Here is a 20,790-nt window from a genome sequence, read left to right on the forward strand (position 1 = left end):
AGAGCCAATGAGAAGGCAGAACAGGAAGGCAATAAAGGCGCAGGTTATACAGAAAGCTATGGCGACATAGTGAGCTAAGGTTAGTTGGAGGCTATTGCTCTGATCTCTATGGCTTGCAACTCTGTATTTGGCTCCGTGTTTCTTATTTAATAAGACTGTTTAGAAATTCGTCTATAACCCTAACTGAAACATCCTGGGAACAAAGGAGCTCTGGGGCTGTTGAAGATCGCAAAACCAGCTACACCCCGTTGTATCAACAAGGATGTGGAGTCTTCAGAGACAGCAAATGTGACTTGGACTTCAAGATTCCTGATGAAGCCAGCCAACAGGTCCATCTCGCTGGCCTGTCTGGCTGACCTGTATAAGTTATCACATGGAAGTATGCAGTGGTGTCCATTGAAGGCCCCTTTGACCAGGATGACTGGGAAGCCCGGCAGAAGTCCACAGCTATTACAGGCATCCAAATGGTTGAGGATGATCTCATGGCGACCAACCCTAAGCAGACTGCCAAGGCTGTGGGTGAGAAGTCCTGCTACTGCCCCTGCTCAAAGTGAGCAAGATTGGCTCTCTGACTCAGTCTCTGAAGGCTTGCAAGCTGTCCCAGTCAATGGTTGGGGCATCATGACGTTCCTTCATTGCTGACCTGGTGGTGAGCACATCAAGCATTGGACACATCAAGACTGGTGCACATGCCTTGCCAGTACAAGTATCAGGCCAAGTACCATCAGATTCTCAAAACTGAGGAGGAGCTCGGCATGAAGGCTAAGTTTGCCAGCAGGTCCTTCAGAAATCCTCTGGCCAAATAAACCATGGGCTGGCAACTCCTGGGACCCTGAGTCACTACTGGCTGCTTAGACCATGTCCCTGATGTCACAGAGGAGGCTAAAGGCCAACCACTGATTGCTGGGCCTCTGAGTTACTCCCCAACATGCCCACCACTTCTTCCCTAGAAGATGGAAGCCATGCCTGACTCCCGAGAGCTCTACTGGAAATCCCAGTTCTGTAATCACGTGATTAGCCCAAATTATTTTTCCTGTCACCTCACTTCCCAGCTAGTGTTTGGAGTCCCTGACCTCTAGTATGATAACCTGGGTGGCCACAGGCAAGACTCCCAATGGTTCTATGTGCAAAATAAAAACCTCAGTGACCCATTTAAAAAAAAAAAGTCATCTCATGAAAGGTTAAGAACAGAGAATACAAGAATACACCTAATATTGGCAAATGAATATTTATTTATTTAAACAGGGTCTTTCTACATAGCCCTGTTTGTCCTAGACCTCACTTTGTAGACCAGGCTGGCCTCAAACTTAGAGATGCACCTGCCTCAGCCTCCTGAGTGCTGGAATTAAAGGCATGTGCCACCATGCTCAGCTCCAAATTTTAAGTAATCACAGTTTCATTACTGTTTATTGTAGTTGGTAGCAGTTCCAGCTTTGACCTGTAAGTACTACCCCCAGTGAGGTTTCCAGTAACTGTCACGCCTACCTATGACCTGCCCCTGAGGCGGGGCCAAGACGGGAACCCTTAAGACACGAGATCCGGATGTGCCGGCTCTCTTAGTTCCTGGTGATCCTGGATGCTGGAGGTAGACCTAGCAGAATTCTCCAGAGAACACCGCTGGACTGCATTCTACCTCCCCTGGATCCTGTAACCAATCCCTTTACTTGTTGTTAAGTTACCCCAAAATAAACCGCCTTTTTAACTAAGTGGAATTGCCTTAATAAATCCCCCAATAGTTTATTATTTCTGTTTTTATTGTTATTGCCTGGCTGGGGATTGGGCCAGGGCTTCATGCTAAGCAGCCATGTGCCACTGAGCTACACGCCAGCCTCACACATTTCACTTTACACCTTTAGTTTGAAGCAGGAACACCATTTTCACACATGCTGGTTGCTGTAATCATACATTTGCTTCTTTCTCATGAAGATAGTTTTGGTTAGGGATTCAGCTGGTGTAAGTCTTTTTTGTGATAGAGTTGTTATCCGAGGAGGACTAGAGTGGGATGCTCCCTTACTTCTCTGCCTTGTAGGTTCTGTCCACAATTACAGTGCAGTCTTGCTGACGTAATCTCAGAAGACCAAGGCTCTGCTGCTGCTCTAAGGTGCTTTCGTGGGCCAGTGAGATGGCTCAGGAGGGAAAGGCGCTCGCTGTAAAGCCTGCTGACCTAAGTTCAGTCCCTGTAACCTATGTCAAGGTCCAAGGAGAGAACTGACGCTGCAAAGTTGTCCTCTGACATCCCTGCCATGAATGTACACCTTCACTCACTCATCACACACACCAATAATAAATAAAAATTTAAAAATATGTTGTAAATTATTTTACAAGCAAAGAGTGCAAGCACTCTGTCACACACACACACACACACACACACACACACACACACACACACACACACACACTTTCTAGTATTTTTGCCTCTTGAGGAAAAGAAGAAAACTGCCTTCTAGCTTTGGTCCTAGAAATTCTGTCATGAAGTAGTGGAAGTGGCATTTTGGTAAGGCAACTTTCAACTGCCTTTCACCTCTCCATGTGTGCAAATGAACTGCAGTTTCTTCGGAGTGGATGATGTAAGCAGTACACTCATAAAAATATTAATTAATCCGGGGCTAGAGATGCCTCAGTGCAAAGAACACTGGCTGCTCTTGAGAGGACCCAAGTTCAGCTCCTGGCATCCATACAGTGGCTCACAACCATCTATAACTCCAATTCCAGGGAATCTGGGACATCTTCTTCTGGCTTCTGTGGGCACCAGACACATATGTGGCACACATACATACAAGCAGGGAAGCATTCATACACATAAAACAAAAATACATCATTAAAAAGAACCATCATCCTGGCTACTTCTTTTAAAGTTTAACTCATGTATTTTGTTCATATACTAATGTGAATGAAGTATAATTTTATATGTCTTTCTCTTATTTTTATAGTTGAGGACGGATGTTGTTAATACGTCTGCATTAATCTAATTCCCAGTGTCTGTATCTGATAGGAGCAAATAGTCTCTATTTCCAGTCTCCACAACAGTGGTTCTGAGTCATGAAACGCTTAGCTTCTCTTTCCTGGTCTTCCCTCTAGCACCCCTCATGTACTAGCTCCAGTCCTTCCCGGCCTTCCCTGTCTCTGCTGCTTGTCTACCAGCAGGGTTCCAAGTCTGTGTGCTGAAAGCAGGAGATGCTTCCTGTTTTCAACTTTTTATTTAAGAAAAGCCAAGCAGGGAGTAGTCTCTGAGTTCGAGGCCAGTCTGGTCTACAGAGTGAGTTCCAGGACAACCAGGGCTTCACAGAGAAACCCTGTCTAGAAACAAACAAACAAACAAACAAACAAACAAACAACCCCAAAATCCACATACAGTGAACAGACTCATCCACTCTAAGGCTTTTCCAAATCTATTCTACACAATGGACTTGAACAATTCATTTTTCCCCTGAAACTATTTATGTTACAAAAATTATAAAGGTGATTTTGGGGCATAAATTACACAATTACTGATTATGCCAAGTTCAGAGGTTAAAGGTGATAATCAAAAAAGCTGGATAGTTGGTCTTCCAAAGGGAGAGACCAATGTCAAATCTCAGGACCAAGGCTGAGCAGGAAGCCCGTCTGACTCCTGCCCTTTGACTGTCTTGGGGTAACACTGAGTCTCACCAGCACTGTAAATGTCTGTTACAGTATCAGAGTTTACCATTTCAATACTCTGGTCTTAATTTCCACTCTCTCTCAACTCTTGGGTTGACTACAACCCTGTCTTCAACCAGCCAAGGAAGTTTTCTTCATTGTGTTGGCCTGATGCCCATGCAGAGCCACCTCTGTGCCTGGGTGCTGTTCTCTCTGGGTCTCTTTTCATGGGGAACTCTCACGCGCAGATACACCTCAGCATCTCATATACTGAGCCTTCGATTTAAACTTCAACCGACCTCTCAATACACACTGCTCTAGATGTGGTAACTCACTGAATTCAACGTTCCCACCCGCAAGAGATTACTGTGTTTAGGATACGAGGTGAAACAAGTGTGTGCCTTTTCAAGGGGGCACAGATCACAGTGCTCGATATCTTCTGAACCTCTCTTACATTACTCTCACACTTCTGGGTGTGCTCATCTTTTTCCTCCTATATAGACTGAATGCTATTTGAGAGAAGGGCATGTAAACTTCTTTAGAACAGTTGTTCTCAACCTTCCTAATGTGCAGTCCTTTAATACAGTTCCTCATGTGTCGGAACACGGTTAAAGGAATGGCACGTGGTGAACAATGCCGTGGGGAACTGTGCGAGAGGCTCCAGGAAACAAGGCAGAAGGTCTTTACCGCAAGTGCATTTTGTTCCATGGATTGTTCTTGGATGTGATTTCATGCCTCCTGCAACAAATATTTGCATTCAATTTATAAGACATGTTTATTCTTGTCGGATGTTGGAACACAGCTACAGAACCCAATCTTCAGTGTGCCCTGAACATGGATATGGCCTCCTGCTTTGTTTTCATGCTTTCCCAGATATAATCTATAGTATGTGCCAGGCATTGTGTTTAAATTGGTCTGTCCTGAGAAAGTTCTGGGAAAGGGCTGCTCTGTTAATATTTAGTATGTGCTTACTGACGTTTATTTACATGTTTTTCTGACCATGTTTTTGTGAATTCAAACAACCTTCCTTGGATCATGCTTTCTTTTTTTTTTTTTTTTTTTTTTTTTTGGTTTTTCGAGACAGGGTTTCTCTGTGTAGCTTTGCGCCTTTCCTGGAACTCACTTGGTAGCCCAGGCTGGCCTCGAACTCACAGAGATCCGCCTGGCTCTGCCTCCCGAGTGCTGGGATTAAAGGCGTGCGCCACCACCGCCCGGCTTTTTTTTTTTTTTTTTTTGCTTTTTTTTTTGTAGATCATGCTTTCTTTGTGTACAAAAGTGCACTGAAACTGAAGTCAGGTTGTCTGCAGCATTAGATTGCAGTCCGCCCCATTCCTTCAAGCCCTCAAATCCCACGTCTTGTAGACAGATCTGTGAAAGTTGACCCTCATGTTGTGGTGAACTCACCCCCCCAACCATAACTGTAATTTTACTACTGTTATGAATCGTAATGTAAATATCTGATATGCAGGATATCTGATATGTGATCCCTAAGAAAGAGTTGTTTGACCTCTATAGGGGTTGTGACTCACAGGTTGAGAACCACTGCTTTAGAATATCCATGGTACCAAGCACTAAACACATATGTAGTAGGGTACGTGTGTGTGTGTGTGTGTGTGTGTGTGTGTGTGTGTGTGTGTGTGTGTGTATGCTTATTGAGTGAATAAATGGTATTCTTTGTAAGATGTCTGAATATATTTACTAAGTAACATTTACTTTGTATTTAACTATTAATTTGATGTGGGTATTTTAGGATGTCTCACCTTAGGAGTGAGTGGACATGACTAGACCACGGGTTTTGGTTCTAGTTAGAGTTACCTGTGCTGGTTAGTTACTGACCCCCCTAACACACTTCAAACACTTTCTGACATGAACTCATTTGATAGTACCTGTAGGTAAGCACAGTCTAGGCAGGTAAGACTCCTGGGGATGGCTCTGTGGAGAAAAGTCATAATTCTGTTCCCTTTGTTTTCAAACCTGATTTCAAAGCAATCAATCTGTTAGCAAAGCAAAGAGGCAGTTACTGAACTCTTCGGTTCATGCACTTGGGTCTGTATTAGCTCCCAGGGGGTACGGAACAGAACATACACTCCTCCCTGGTCTTCACATCTTCTCTCAAGACCTTGCTGATGCCGTCAAACAGACTTGGGTCTGCTCCCGTCCTCACTGTGTTGACATCCCGGGTCAGCGGCTGCCACACCTGTCTCCCATGGGGCGAAGTTCCACAAGGACCAGGGTTCACTTGCCTGTTATTCCCAAACAGGGACTCTTTACTTTTTAGTATCTTGAACTATTGTGATTAGAATCATTTCATAGGTTGAAGCAGATCCAGTAATAAATTTTAAAGGACTAAAGATGTTTTTAGGGAGGCACAGGGTAAGTAAGAGAATGATTCTGTGGTAAATGACAATAAAATGTTATCAGATAGCAAAAAAGCAAAGATTTTTAACTCTACTCAATTCAATTAAATTAAGTTCTGTTTCTTTTATTAACAAGAACGATATGATTTTAAACAATACTCTAGAAAGGATTCTCAGATAGATTATTTCTTATACCTCAGAAATGATGTTATGATTGGCAGGGTCTAAGCATGGAGATGCTGACAACAAACTGAACTACGTGGGACTCTCAATTCCTTTCTAACAGCTTCTTCACTATTAGGAGACAAACAGACACAGAACACCAGTACTTCAATGCTATCAGGGCCTTGGTCCTCTGAAGGACTGAATCACATCACATACAGGGTCTCAGGCAGGGGTCCCATGAACGTGGGTGCTGTGTGAACCAGCTACGCTCCTGGGGCTGTCAGAGCCTTTGCTTACCTCCACAGGCAGCGTCTTGATGTTCTGGTCAAGCTTTTATATGCAGCTAAAGTTTGGCATAATATTAACACACATGGTCTGGCTTGGCAGTCATAAGTTGAAGCTTTATGAGAAAGTATTATTCATAACCAAAGAGACTGTAAACAATAGGGTCTAAAAGCAAATCAGGCTGTTGCCAGGTCCCTTGAGTGTATCCTGTGGCACAGCTCTCTCCACGCTGAAGGCATCCCAGCTTGGGAGACATGGAATGGGCCTGACAGCAAATTTTAGCCTGTTTTCTGTTGTGATAACAAGAAACCCAAGATTGAGCAATTTATAAAGAAAATGAGTTTGTTTTGCCTCGGTCTGGAAGCCAGGACTCTGAGAGGCTGTGCCAGGTGACAGCCAGTCTTATTGCTGATGGGCATCTCCGCGAAGTGTCAAGTGTTCCCCAGTAAGGCAGAACATCTGAGCTCACCAGACAGAACTAGTCCCACAGGACTATTTCTCCATCTTAACTGCCCCCGGAAGTTCAGCCACGACAGCTGAACTGAGCTTCTGCCCTCAGGAAACCTCACCCTGGGAATACATTTCAGATGAATTTTGGTGAAGATATTCAAACCCAGTAAGTGAAGCTGGCACAACACATTGCCACATCTGGATTGCTGAGCATTTTTACCTATGGGAAGAGGCACAAAAGAATGGCTCATCAAAGCTATGAATAACGTAAGGTCGGATGAACAGTTACTGCAGGGCTGGAGGTTTACAAAGGTAACACAGCCAAGCACCCACTGCCTAGAAGAGACCCACAACACGACAGCCCCTTGTGCCTCTTCCCCATCACAACCAACCCTAAAGGTAGCCACACTCTGCTTCCTGCCTCTATCCATTAGTTTTTCCTGTTCCTTGACTTCTACATAACACGAATCAATAATCTCATGGTGTCTTTCTTTGAATGTCATACTTGTGAGGGTCATGTATTTCAGGTTCTTCTACATTTTTATTTCATGGTCATGTACTATTCATTATATGAATAGAGCAGTTTGTTTTTCCATTCTACTACATATGGGTCCCTCCCTCTAGTAATTTTCTGTTCAAATTAAACTAAGCACCAGTTATGCAATGTACAGAGGTGGAGGCAAAGATAAAGCTCCCATGCTTGCTCTAAGTCTGGCTTGGAGAATGAGCATGTGTATTAAGCTTTCCTGATATGACTTCAAACTCTGAAGTTATAAAAATGGTATAGAATTTAATCATGTTTATACTGTAGGGGATATCCACAGGAAGAAATACTTCCTTCCTGGATTCTTATCTTGCTCTGCAAAGTTTTGCCTACGTATGGAGGGTTATCTAAACCTATGCTGAGAGATGCCAATTATTTGTTTATAATTTGTGTCAGCAGATGGTCTACATAAATATTGCCTAGATACTCTAAAGAAACCAAGAACATCCAATTTCTAATAGACTGGAAGTAAAGAAACTCAAACTTCTTTAAGATGGATTAATTTCTTGTTGAGACAGCCAAGTAAGATGCCAGTGTCTGCAACAATTTTAAGCATTTGAAGATGAACTGTATTACCATCTGATGTTCTAAAGTGAAGTGTATTACTTTCTGCATGGCTCTCTAAATGCCACTATATTATACACAGGCATCTTTGTAAAATAGAAAGCTCATGTCTTCAATGTATATCTAATTCTCTGAGAAAAAGAGCAGAGTGGAGACAAGACAAGGTGAGATGAGTCACAGAACACATGCTTACTGAATTCTAATACTGTTGAATAAAACAAGCCAGCAGAGCAAAGTCGGATTTCAGAAATGCTCAGCTATGACAAGAAAGAGGACTATTCATTTGTTCCATCAACCCTACTATCTGCAAGACAGACAGGTTTTGCTTTCACTGAGCTGAAGGATACAGGAAGAAAACGTAATGGATCATCTATTTGTGTAAAGTCGTTCGGAAACACTGGGGAGAGAACCCTGAGGATGAGGACCGAGGAATCAATCTGGATGGGATGTGTGTCAGGAAAGCACAACATTCCGGAAGTCAGGAAGGAGCAGTGCGATGAGGTGGGTGGAAAGACCGCACAGGCCCTGTGCGCCGTGGGGAGGAACTCATTCTGTGGGTGAGACACAGCAGTCCCACAGACGGTTGAAATGGCTCGTCTTTCATGTTTACATTTATGTGTTATAATAACACATGAGTAGACTGCATTAAGATCATTTTCACAGCCTACGATCATTTCCTGCTCTTATCACCCCTGCTGAATCATGTCTTCCCATCTGGTCCACCTCCTATTCTGATATCTTCTTTTGTATAGGCAGCCCCAACTGCTGTGTGTTCACGACTATGATGTCATGTCATATGAACTATCTGCTTCTGTTATGAAAATACTAAGTCCAAGTTGTGTGTGGTGGAGCACCCCTGTGATCCCAGCATTATAGAGATGGGGGCGAGAGGATAAGGAGTTCAAGGCCATCTTTGGCTACACAGCAAGTCCTGGGTTAGCTCGGGCTACATAAATCAAATTACAATTAACTAAAAACAGTAATCTACTAAGTTGGGAAGAATTGTGTTGCCTAAGTTTTACAAGTTTGGAAACTGTAATGTGCTAAAGCTGTACAGCTTTCTACAAGGCATCTCAGTAGGAATAATGCAATTAAAACACACATTCTGTCTTCCCTGTCGGAATGGCTAACATATTTTTGATGAGCAATGTTGCAACTGCTTAATTTAATACTTGGGAGAGTAACCTACTGTCCTGTTCTAGGATTTTATCTTGTATATATTTTGTACACCCCCCCCCCAGAGATACCCAGTGAAACATTACTTGTGATGACGGAAATAATTACCCATCCCAGGGAGACTGCCGAGGTGACAGAGCACACAGTCATCCAAGTATCATGAAAGCACGACACAGTCACATGCACAGGACAGCCTTCTGGACACTCAGTAAGAAAAATGTGGAAAACAGAGTGGGCAATGGGTGTGGGGGCCATCCCACTCCCATTTTTCCCCAGGGTACTCTTGACCAGGAGCAGCATGACATATTAGCTAGAAATTTAGAGGGGAGAGAAACATAGAAACGCAGGATAGCCTTGGGAGGGCTTGGATCTTAATCCACCAGGCCCCGACTCTCTCTGCCAAAGGGCTTTTAAAGGAATGCCACGGGTTGGAGCAAAAGACCTCCCCCAGCACAGCCAAGTGTGGACCAATCCAGACACCTGGTGACCATGCACGTGGTCAAGCCATCCCCTAGTGCAGCCCTGCTGTGTAAAGCAAGCTGGGATCTCACCAGGAAACCTCTGCGGGCCCCAACAAATGGGGCAGTAAGCATTAACAGTACTGTATGGCCCTGGGCTGTTTGGATGCCAGTGCACACTTTACTTTTTAAAAACTATCTTAAAAATGTAATATTTCCGTTTTCAAAGTAAATCACTAAAACAGGAAATTTTCAAGGAAGAAAGAAATAAGAAAAATAATGGAAATGAAAATACTTTGTAATGAACATACTGTTCTATGCATTCTTTCCTTAACATGCTGGTGTTTTACATACCCCGGAGACAGAGTTAAAGGTAAGTGAGTGGGCAGGTACATGGCAGACATTGTATAGATACAGGTCTGCAATTTGGTAAATACCAAAATGAAAAAAAAAAATCCTAATTTAACTCTTAATTCTTTTCTAGAAGAGAAGCCAAACACGTGTGTCGGGGTGACCTGTGAAGTCCAGATGCTGGCACTGTGACCTACAGGGTCTCCTGGCTCAGAGGACAGTGGGCCACAAGTCAGGGGTTCAGGAGGCAGGGGTCCCTGGCCCGGTACTTACTAGTTATAGACCCAGAACTGTAATCACTTCCTGTCTGTAAGATTAAGCTTCCTGTGGTGTCAGTTTTTGAAAGGGAAAGCTGGAGAAAGGTTATCTAGTCCACCCCGCCTGCAGAGATCTGCTTGAACAGCGGGGCCTAACTTAAAAATAAATTACCAAAGCATGATTTGGAAGCCTGTAGGAATCATCTACCTGATCCAGTTATTTTCATAATTTATTAGCAGTAAGCTATTCTTTTTCTAAGATATTTTACGTAATTTTGTATAAGCCTGCCAACGATAATACTTCACATGAAAAAATATCTTTCTAATCTCCTAGTACTGAGAACATGAGAAAGAGAAAATGTTACTTTCTTAGTTTTTCCAATAATTCATGTTTTCCTTTGGGAAACTCATTCTGGAAATGTACAGATGCAGAAGAATTCAGTTTGGGTCAACAACAGCACATTCCTATGGGTGACAGCCCTTGGTCTAGGAACCCCCAAGTCTCTATCTACTGACTCTCAAGTGTACACTGGGAGCTCACATCTCTAACCTGAACTTCAGACCTGTCAAGCTACTAGCTGGGCACTCTGAACATGTCCTAGCAGGTGCCAGTGAGGTCCTCAGAGGCACAGCCTATTTTATCACCGAGATCAAAACCCAGAGTCCTCACAAATGTCTTGAGTCAGTTGCTAATAGGATTGCCATTGAGAACACAATGGTTGCTAGCCAGGCATGATACCACTCATTCAGGAAACATCTGGCAACCGTAGATATTTCTCTTTGTCCCTAAGGAGGCAAAAAGAAATTAATATTGGCATATTGTGGGCAGGAAGCAGGGATGCTGCTAGGATACTACATCACAGGGGACATTGCTCCACAGGACATAGTTACGCTCAAATGTCTTTTGTGGCCAGGTTGAGATAGGCCCCTTCTATTGTATCCTGGATGTGAATTCTACTCTTGAAGGGCCTCCTCTTGCCCATTTCTGTATGCTTGGCATCTGGATGGCTACATGCTGCACACCTACGGAATACAGGCGACAAAGAACTAAAAAACTACTGCTCTTGTTTACGTCTCACAGCTTAGCCTTCCTGCTTTTCTGGCCTCAGCCATGGCACTTACTCTAGGTGTTCTCCTCACTTCCATGCTCCTGGGCTGCACCTCAGTCACTGGTACTGAGAGTAGTAGGTTCAGGAATGTCTTTATAAATTAGCCTTAAAATAGGTATTTTAACACACAAACACTCTAGGGCAACTGGGCAGGTCTCTGCTACCATACTGAGACTATAGAGAAAATGTACCCAAAGTCCTGATGCACACATTCACCACCGTTCCTCCCGACTGTGTCTCCTTACTTACTACGAGGCAAACCTGTACAATATCTACACATGGCCAGCTTGTAACCGACTTGCTTCCTCTGTCCCATTTTCCTCAGAGGTGCTTGAGCCAGACTCTAAAGGGCTGCCAGATATCAAGAGACCCAGATCCAAATCTGAGGGAGGACTAATCTAGGCAATGGGGTTGATAAGCAGTTTCAGAAATGAACTCAACTTGCCCAATCTCCAGGCCTGAGCAAACCTAACACTGCATACAACCAGCCAGGCAAATGCCAAGCTCTGTAAGGCAGGGGGTACTATGATTTCCCTTACATGTACAATACTGTGTCCTCTCCCATTCCTTAAGTGAACAGTAAAATAAGTTTTCATCTGATAGCCCATTAACACAGGGTCTGTTCCAAGCCCAGGGACTTTTTCACAAGGTTGAGGAAACACCAAATTTGAAGCTTCTTCACCCTAGTTTTAGTGAAAGAGCTTCTCTTTATAAGACTAGTCCATTAAGTGTTATCTTACTGTCTTTGTTCTGTGACTCAGGGACTTTCATAAAACAATGTTTTCTGGGACTAATGAGCATGCCACTTACTAGCTTTTGTGTGTGGATCATTGAAGACATCAATGTAAAGAGTTACTTTAGTCATGCACGGGGAGGGGGGTCTTCTTGGAAAACCACCTTTCTGAGTGGTGAGTGCTATCTTTTCTTAGTCCCAGTGGCAGAGAAGCCACTTACCCCCCACGTACCTGAATGTCTCCCTGTCTCCTGCTTGAGAATCTCCCACGGAGAAGGCCCTTCGCAGAGTTAGCCCAGTTATGCTGCGGTTATAACAGTCAACACCAGCTCTCAGGGCTCAGAGGGGCCGAGTGGACATGGTCTAAAAAGATGATATTGGCTTCGGCAGTAAGTAGTTTTTAGGAGGCTATACCCTCCCAAACTACAAGCTGCAACATACTATAGAAAGCTAGAAACACAGGTGATCCTTCCAAGATACACAAATGCCAACGTTCTCTCAGTCAAGTGGCTGATGTCCTATTATCATAAGGCATTTGGTTTATAGCAATAAAGCTGGTGCTCTTTGAACACCTGACATCCAATCCTGGCGTGTTGGTCTTCTTTGTGGGAAGGTGTATTACAACATAGTTACCATGGTATAATTTTAAAAGCATGAAGACAGTAATATTTATTAATTTATTATTATTATTACTATTATTTTTGAGACAGGCTTTCACTATAGATAGTCCAGGCTGGTATCAAACTCATGATCCTCCTGCCTCTTCCCTCTGAGTACTAGATGACAGCACACACCATGTACCTACATTGTTCTACTTTTGATCATCACATCAATTTAAACATTTTACACATTAAAGGACAACATGACATTTCCTAGGGTTTGTCAAAAAAGGAGCATAGATGGGGTATAATTAAAGCAAAACCAAACAATACCCTGCCCCATATCCTAGAGAGAAGTCAGATCAATACCAAGTACTAGTGACCCACAAAATGTAAGCAGTGCTTCTGATGGTCATGATACTGAGAATGCAGTGGTTTGGACATTAATCAAATATGAAAATAGCCTGTGAAATAGGAAATTACTTTTCTTGTAGCTTAGGGCTGGAAAAATTCAGAAATCAGAACTTAAGCATTCAACATAATTTAATGTCTCAGCCTTTGCAAATTAGAAACATATTTGAGGAAAGCCCTCATTTTCTCATATCCCCCATCCTTTTCTTTTTTGGCTAGAGTCTCACTATATAAACCTTCAAGTTCTCCCAGAGAACCATTTGCCTCTCCGAGTGCTGGGATTAATGGTGTGCATCACCATGCCTGGTTCCCATGTCTTTTCAGAAAAAGATTTTTAATTTTATGTATGTGTGCCATGCAAAAGCCAAAAGAGGATGTTGGCTCCCCTGGAGCTGTTCAATGTGAGTGTTGGGAACTGAATTCCAGTCCTCTGCAAGAGCAGCAAGTCCTCTTAACCACTGAGTCCTCTCTCTAGCATTCTTTCCCCACGCTTCTGGCAAAATTCAAGAGCAGGCACCCAAATTTTCTTTTAAATAGTCTTTTCTCCCTGAATCATCTCTTGCCTTGCTGTTTCCAAATAGTCTGATGTAATGAGCTGAACCAGAATATGGAACTTAAGAAGCAGTCCTCAAGGCTAGGTGGTGGCACATGCCCTTAATCTTACACTCGGGAGGCAGAGGCAGGAGGATCTCTGTGAGTTCGAGGCCAGCCTGGTTCACAAATTGAGTCCAGAAGAGCCAGGGCTGTTATCCTGTCTCAAAAAAACAAAAATAGCCGGGCGGTGGTGGCGCACGCCTTTAATCCCAGCACTCGGGAGGCAGAGCCAGGCGGATCTCTGTGAGTTCGAGGCCAGCCTGGGCTACCAAGTGAGTTCCAGGAAAGGCGCAAAGCTACACAGAGAAACCCTGTCTCAAAAAAAAAAAAAAATAAAATAAAATAAAAAAATAAAAAAAAAAAAAGCATCAGTACTTCTCCAAGGAGGCAAGGAATTTATACCCCACCCTCTACCCATATTGGGAATGGAAAACTCAGTTTAGAATTGGGCTGGGTTCCAACTGGACTACCATTTCCTGCATGACACTAACCTTCAAAGGCCTTGGTTTTCTTATCTACAAAGGAGAAATAATCCACACTTTCTTTACTGAAGAGTTGCATGAGTTAAATGAATCAACAACTGTCTGATTTACCGGGCATTTCTTTGTGGGACAGAAATCCTGCACACATGGAGTTGGGTGAGAACTGCAGGAAGGGAACACGACAGACAATGAAATACATAATGAGTGAGCAAGAAATGCTAAAGCCAAGAGTCACATCTGAAGGTCATGGTAGGAAGGTTTCAGGGAACGTAGGGACAATGGAATTTGTCACATAGGAAAGCCTCTTTGAGGTGGCATTTGAATAGAAGTGAAGGGGTAAATGGTGTGAGGCAGACACATTTCTGGGAGAATTCAAAAGCAGGAAGAAGGAAGAACAAGTGCAAGGGTCCATGGAAGAAGCAGGTGTGGGATATCTGGATGGGAATGAGGGCCGTGACTTTGAACCAGAGATTCTGGTGTTCATTCAACAAGCTGGAAGCCACTGAAAGGTTCTAAGCAAAGCACAGATAAACAGAGACCTCCACCATTAAATGGAGCTGGGTCTGGGCAGGCTTTTCAGAGGCAGAGATCAGATAAGAGGCGGCCACAGAAATCGGGGGTGGGGGGGGGGGGGGGGGGGACTAGTGGATGGGGTTTGAACCACATTGTCACTTGGGAGAGGTGATGAGGACTAAGTCAGAACTGGGCCTGGACAGTTTGCTGAGAGGAACCAAGGATGGCTGCAAGGTTTCAGTCTGAGCCAGGAGGGAAGTGGTGTGGGAGAAGACTGGGGATCTGCTGGGGTGCAGTGAAGGTGTCTGATCAATACTTTGTGATGACTGTTGACATTCAAATAGAGATGTCAAGATGATATTCAAATACATAGAAGGGACTGGATCCTGGACAAACTTCAAAAAATACATGAACTCATGTTCCTTCATGACAACCCTGTGTTCTCTATGCTCAAAAGTGGGCAGCTGGCCTTGCAGTTTCTTTGTGAAAATTTCAGGAGCATATACATCCTTTTCTTTGCACAGTAGTGGCAATGGCAGTAAGGACAGGACAGCAGTCACCTAGGCAGGAGGTGGGTGCACAGCTGCTTTCTGAGCTTTAGTTAGAGACCTCTCAGGCTTCCAGATGCTGGGCAGCACCATTTCTTACTATAACTGATGACCTTCCCTTTTCATAGGCCGTCTTCCTCACTCAGTCCTCTAAAGTAAAAACTAACAAGGACCATATGTCTATATCTCTAGCTATCCATCCATCCATCCATCCATCCATCCATCCATCCATCCATCCATCCATCCATAGTCTCCAGTGACTTAAATCATCTCTGCTGTTGTTCTAGCACAGCTAACATTTATTCTTTTTCGTTCATATTCCATTATTAAGCAACTTGGTTAGACGTCAAAAGGAAATCACTGAGTACTGTTCCTTCCATATAAGATACACTCCAAATAAATTCAGACGTATTTTAAGATGTAACTTTTATAAAAAGAAATGTATTAAAAAAGCTTAATATTATTCTTTAAAAACTTTTATTGCACCCTAACATTTATTTAGTGTGTGTGTGTGTGTGTGTGTGTGTGTGTGTGTGTGTGTGTGTGTGTGCACGCACACATGTGCATGTGTACTGTTGCATGTGTGGAGACAAAATCGTAACTAGTAAGAGTTGTTTCTCTCCTTCTACTATGTGGGTCCCAGGGATGCCATTCAGGCTGTCACACTTGGTGGCAAGCACCTTTACCCACTGGGTCATCTCACTGATACCTCGATATTTGTCTTAATTTTGCATATACAAATACTTCTGGGCATATATGTAATTTTAATATTGTTTTAAAAGTACCCTAGGTATACACTTTACCATTGCTTTTTGGAGACTTCCACTGGTATATACTGTTGTCTATAAAGACATGTTCCAGTAATGGGCATGAATATTGACACAGCATGCCTGCTGGGTGCACAGGCTGCCTGAACAAGTAAAAATAACAAACACACTTAATTGCCATGTACCCGAAAGCTCACTCATCTTGTATAAAATTTGCAGATCCCTGGGAAAACAGAGAAAGCTATGTTTCTATTCTACAGACAAACATCTGAACTGTTACCTAGCCTCATCCGTTATTTAAGGTGGATGTTATTAAAGTCTCTGGAACACAAGACATCAGACAGAATGTCATGACAGTTTCAAAGTGTTTTTGTTTTTGTTTTTTAAAGAAAAAATATACATACAAGAATGTAACATAGTCTGTTACTACATTTCCTGTTGGTTTTATGTGGATGGGACTTTCAAGAAAATAGTACTTTGACATTTTTTTCACCAAATGGACAAATGGAGAGCAGGGCACATGAAAATGCAAACCATTCCACTTCTTACTGGTGTCAAGTAAATGCACGTTACAACTGGAGGATGTCATTTTTCATATCTTAGACTGTTTTAGATTAAAAAAACAAACCTGAGGGCAGATAGGAAAATTCTGTCCCGTCGTCACATGATGATGGCCATAATGTGAACTTATAGCTTTTCTGGAGGGTAAATTTGTCACCCTTTATCAAAAACTCTACAACTGTGCAAACTTATCTACCCAGAAATTTCATGTCAACAAATATAGCCTCAGGGAATAAATGTACAAGAATACAGAGTATGCTAATTACCAGGATGCCACCACATCACCAATTATAATACAAGTACTAACAGGAACCTAAGTGTTCAGCCACAGGAGGCCAATTCTATTTTGGTACATTTATACAATGAAGAATTATGTAGGCCCTGTAATTGTGATACAGTGACATGTTCATTGGGAATATGCAGCACTTGGAGAAATTACAATAATCATGAAGCCACGGAGGGTAAGGGACTGTTTTGATAAAAGTTTGTACATGTGTGTCAGCATGATACATATCAATGTGTACATACATGAAAAAAGAACAAAAATATCCAAAGGGATATACTGAAAATGTGTGAATAGTCTGTCTGGGGGGACTAAATTATAGGTAAATTTGTTCTTTTTGCTTGTTACAATTGCACTTTATTCTGTAACAAATACCCAGAATGCAAAATTAAAAATTAAAGATTTTGAGAACAGAAATACTTACACTATGAGTAAGAAAATACAATTCCCAGCAAAATACAAAGCTACTTTTACTTCATAAATAGAGACATATCTGAATCCTAACACTAAAATATTTCTCCGCACTAAAAAATACAAATGACGAGCCAGGCAGTGGTGGCGCATGCCTTTAATCCCAGCACTTGGGAGGCAGAGGCAGGCGGATCTCTGTGAGTTCGAGGCCAGCCTGGGCTACCAAGTGAGTTCCAGGAAAGGCGCAAAGCTACATACAGAAACCCTGTCTCAAAAAACCAAAAAACAAAACAAAACAAAACAAAACAAAACAAAACAAAACAAATGACATTAAAAACCATTTAAACATACCATCAGTTTATTATACTTTCCTTTTTGGTCATAATGTACTATTCCTAGCCCATTCAACAGGCACCATAACAGAGAAATATTATTGGTGAGTAAACGATCTGATTTTGAAAAACTAGGTACGGGAACGTGGTGTCTTCAAGCTGATGCAGCCCTCCCTCTGCTCACAAAGTTCCTGTGCAGGACAAGATGCTCCCAGTCCCACCCAGACCTTCAGATACCGTTAGTTCTGCTCAAAGTTGTCTTTCTCACTGAAGGGGTGAAACAGAGTCTGTAGCAACAATAACAGCAACAAACACATGTCATGCTTTGACTAATATTTTTGGCATGTATATCTAAAAAGATAATTCAGTTTTCAGAGTGCAAGGAAATGTTACGTTAAGCAGCAAAGGAGCACCAGGTGGGAGAGGCAGGGAAAATGGTACAGGTGACCATGAAGGTGGGCAGCATGGGGAAGAGGGGGCTGGAGAGTCCTGGACACGTGCTTTAGAGGTGAATAAAAGCCCCATCTGAGCTAACTGCTGTCTCCTTTAAGGGATCTGCCTTCAACATTGGGCTCTAAAACTGCTAACTTAGAAGTGACACTTTGCTTTTTCAAGTTTCCTATATGATTCTGGGAAATGAACATTTAAATTGTGGTTCCAGCTGCTCAAGTCCAATTTTCCCTTCCAGATCGTCCAGGCCAGTCAGTCAATGGAGGGGTTCCTCGGAATTCAGCTTGCTTTGGACACTCTGGACAAAGAGAAGCCAGTGTCTTGGACGTAGAGTCAGTCAAAAGTGGACTGCGAAAGTAGGTCAGGTTTTTCTCATGAAGAACAGACGTCTACATTGCTGTAGCCAACAGCTTCAATGCTTCTACTTCTGTCCCATTCAGACACCCAGGACAAAGTGTGAGCTGGTCCACACCGAGGGCCTGGCACATCTGTCTACAGCACATTCCTTTCATGCCCTTTCCTCACCAGTAAACCCTGCAGGGCGGTGCTGTGTCGTCCAGTGCAGAGTATACTGTCTGAAGACTGCTGCTGCCATGCTGCTGGAAACCCTCCTCAGTCTCACCTGAGTTCCTCGTCTACACAGAGAGCACCCCACTAAGGCTAGGACATGGCCCTACCAGAGGACCAAGTCAGGTGACTGAGAATGCTCACCCCTCTCCAACCCCGCTACTCCAAAGGTCAACAGATGCTACCACAGTGACTAGCTCAGTTACGACATTCCTAAAAATGTATCCTTAAAGGTACGAGAATTCCAGCTTCCAAGCCCACAAATTCTATTCATATGACAATAAAGGAAGTCTTACCTGTCTTAATTGATCATCACTTTTTTTTTTCTTTCTGATTCTCACATACTTAGACATGGCAAATTCTATTTCTATAGTTTTATTTTTATTTTATGTGTATGAATATTTTGCTTGGATGTATGTCTGTGCAGGCAGTACCATGGAGGCCAGAAGAGTGTGCTGTATCCCCTGGAACTGGAGTTTTAAACAGCTGTTAGTACCATGTGGATCCTGGGAATCGAACCTGGGTCCTCTGGAAGAGCAGGCACTGCTTTTAACTCCTGCGGCATCTCTCTGCCCCCCTCCATCTCCGCAGTTTTGGCTTATCCTCCCACTGCGTCAAGGCCTCTTCAAACACTAAATTCTTTTACCCAATTTAATACTTCTTACTTTTAACTTTGCGTGATCTGAAAATGTTGTCACACAGGTAGATGAACAAACCTGGGATGCCTACCTCACTGCACAGGTCACACCAGGTTGATGAGCAGGACAAGTCCTGACTATATTTTCTCTTCTGTACTCTGCACCGTAACCTTAGAGGCTACCCGAGGAAGGCCTCATGCTCCCACCAAGACAGCAGGTACTCTAGGGGACTTACCAGCTATTCCAAAGTAGAAGGAACGATAAATGGCTCCCATCCAGCAAAGGGAGAAAGTGAGCAGTAGATTCACCATGGCTTTGTCATGGAACCCTAGCAAATGCAAGGACTAGGTGGTGCTGAAAGCAGCAGTCCTGTAGGCTGGCCTAAGAGCACCGGGAAATGTAAGGCACAAAGGGTTGGGGTTGACATCCCGACTCAAACCCTGACACCCAAATTTGCTCCCTGCACAGTGCTGACAAGTTACTGGAGTCGCTACTGTCCCCCCCCCCCCTTTTTTTTCTCATCACAATGCTCTCTGGGCATCAATGGAATGAAAGGAAGGAAACCAAGAAAAAATAAAAAAGAGGTGGGAGGGCCATAGAAAATGTGCTGAAGGCCAACACACAATACAGATGCCTATTTCTTTCTACAGGGAAGACAACTCAGTGTGGTGATGTATTGTGTGCCCCCCAAAATTTACCTGAGGATCAGAGGGAAAAGCCAGCCACTATATTAAACATAGAAGTCAGGAAATGGTAGCACACACCTTTAATCCTAGCACTTGGGAGGCAGGGATCCCTCTGGGTCTCTGTGAATTCAAGGCCACACTGGGAAATAGAGCCAAGCGTGGTGACACACGTTTTTAATCCCAGTACTAACCATAGAGGTCTGGAGATCTGTATAGACAGACAGGAAGTGACAGAGATGGGCAGGAAGAGGAAGTGATATAGCTGGGCTGAGAGAGCAAATAAGGGAACAGAACAGAAAGGCATATAGGCATGGGTACACAGGAAGTAGCTCTCTCTCTTTGGAGACTGAGGTGTCAGTGAGGTGAGGTTAGCTTGTGGCTTCTCCTATTCCTCTGATCTCCCAGGTTTCAACCCCGATATCTGACTCCAGGTTTTTATTTAATAAGACCGTTTAGAATTTGTCTACAACTTAGAGGCAGAAGGGACTTTTCCTGGTGATGAACAGACACAGCCAGTGAACTCAGGGTCTTGCCTCTGACAGAATGGAGAATAAGTGCTAATGGCCAGGGGCAGAGGAGATGAATGAGAAAATATCTTAAAGTATACTACCTCATCTTAATAAAAGAAAGTCCTGTTCCGATTGTATTGTATTCTTGACTTGTGTTAGGCATGAAAAAATTACATTTCATTAATGGGCTATTAATATAAAATACATATGTGTGTATACACACATATCTTGGCATTAGGGATGGACCCCAGGATCTCACCCAGGATCTCACCCAGCCCCTTTTCCTGGGATCGCTGCGGTTTCTCTTGGCTGCACGTGAGCAGCTGAGCCGCGGAGGTAGCAGAGATATGCAGATGCGGTAAATCCACCTTT

At 43.3% G+C, this 20,790-nt stretch overlaps 1 protein-coding gene across 2 annotated transcripts in view; it reads right to left on the reverse strand.

Moving 5' to 3' along the window:
- Window positions 1-20,790, reverse strand: part of LOC114697426 (ubiquitin-conjugating enzyme E2 E2) — a 310,413-nt gene that overhangs the window by 55,752 nt on the left and 233,871 nt on the right. The gene's annotated exons all lie outside the window — the stretch shown is intronic.

Source organism: Peromyscus leucopus, chromosome 9 (assembly GCF_004664715.2).
Source record: "Peromyscus leucopus breed LL Stock chromosome 9, UCI_PerLeu_2.1, whole genome shotgun sequence".
NCBI lineage: Eukaryota > Metazoa > Chordata > Mammalia > Rodentia > Cricetidae > Peromyscus > Peromyscus leucopus.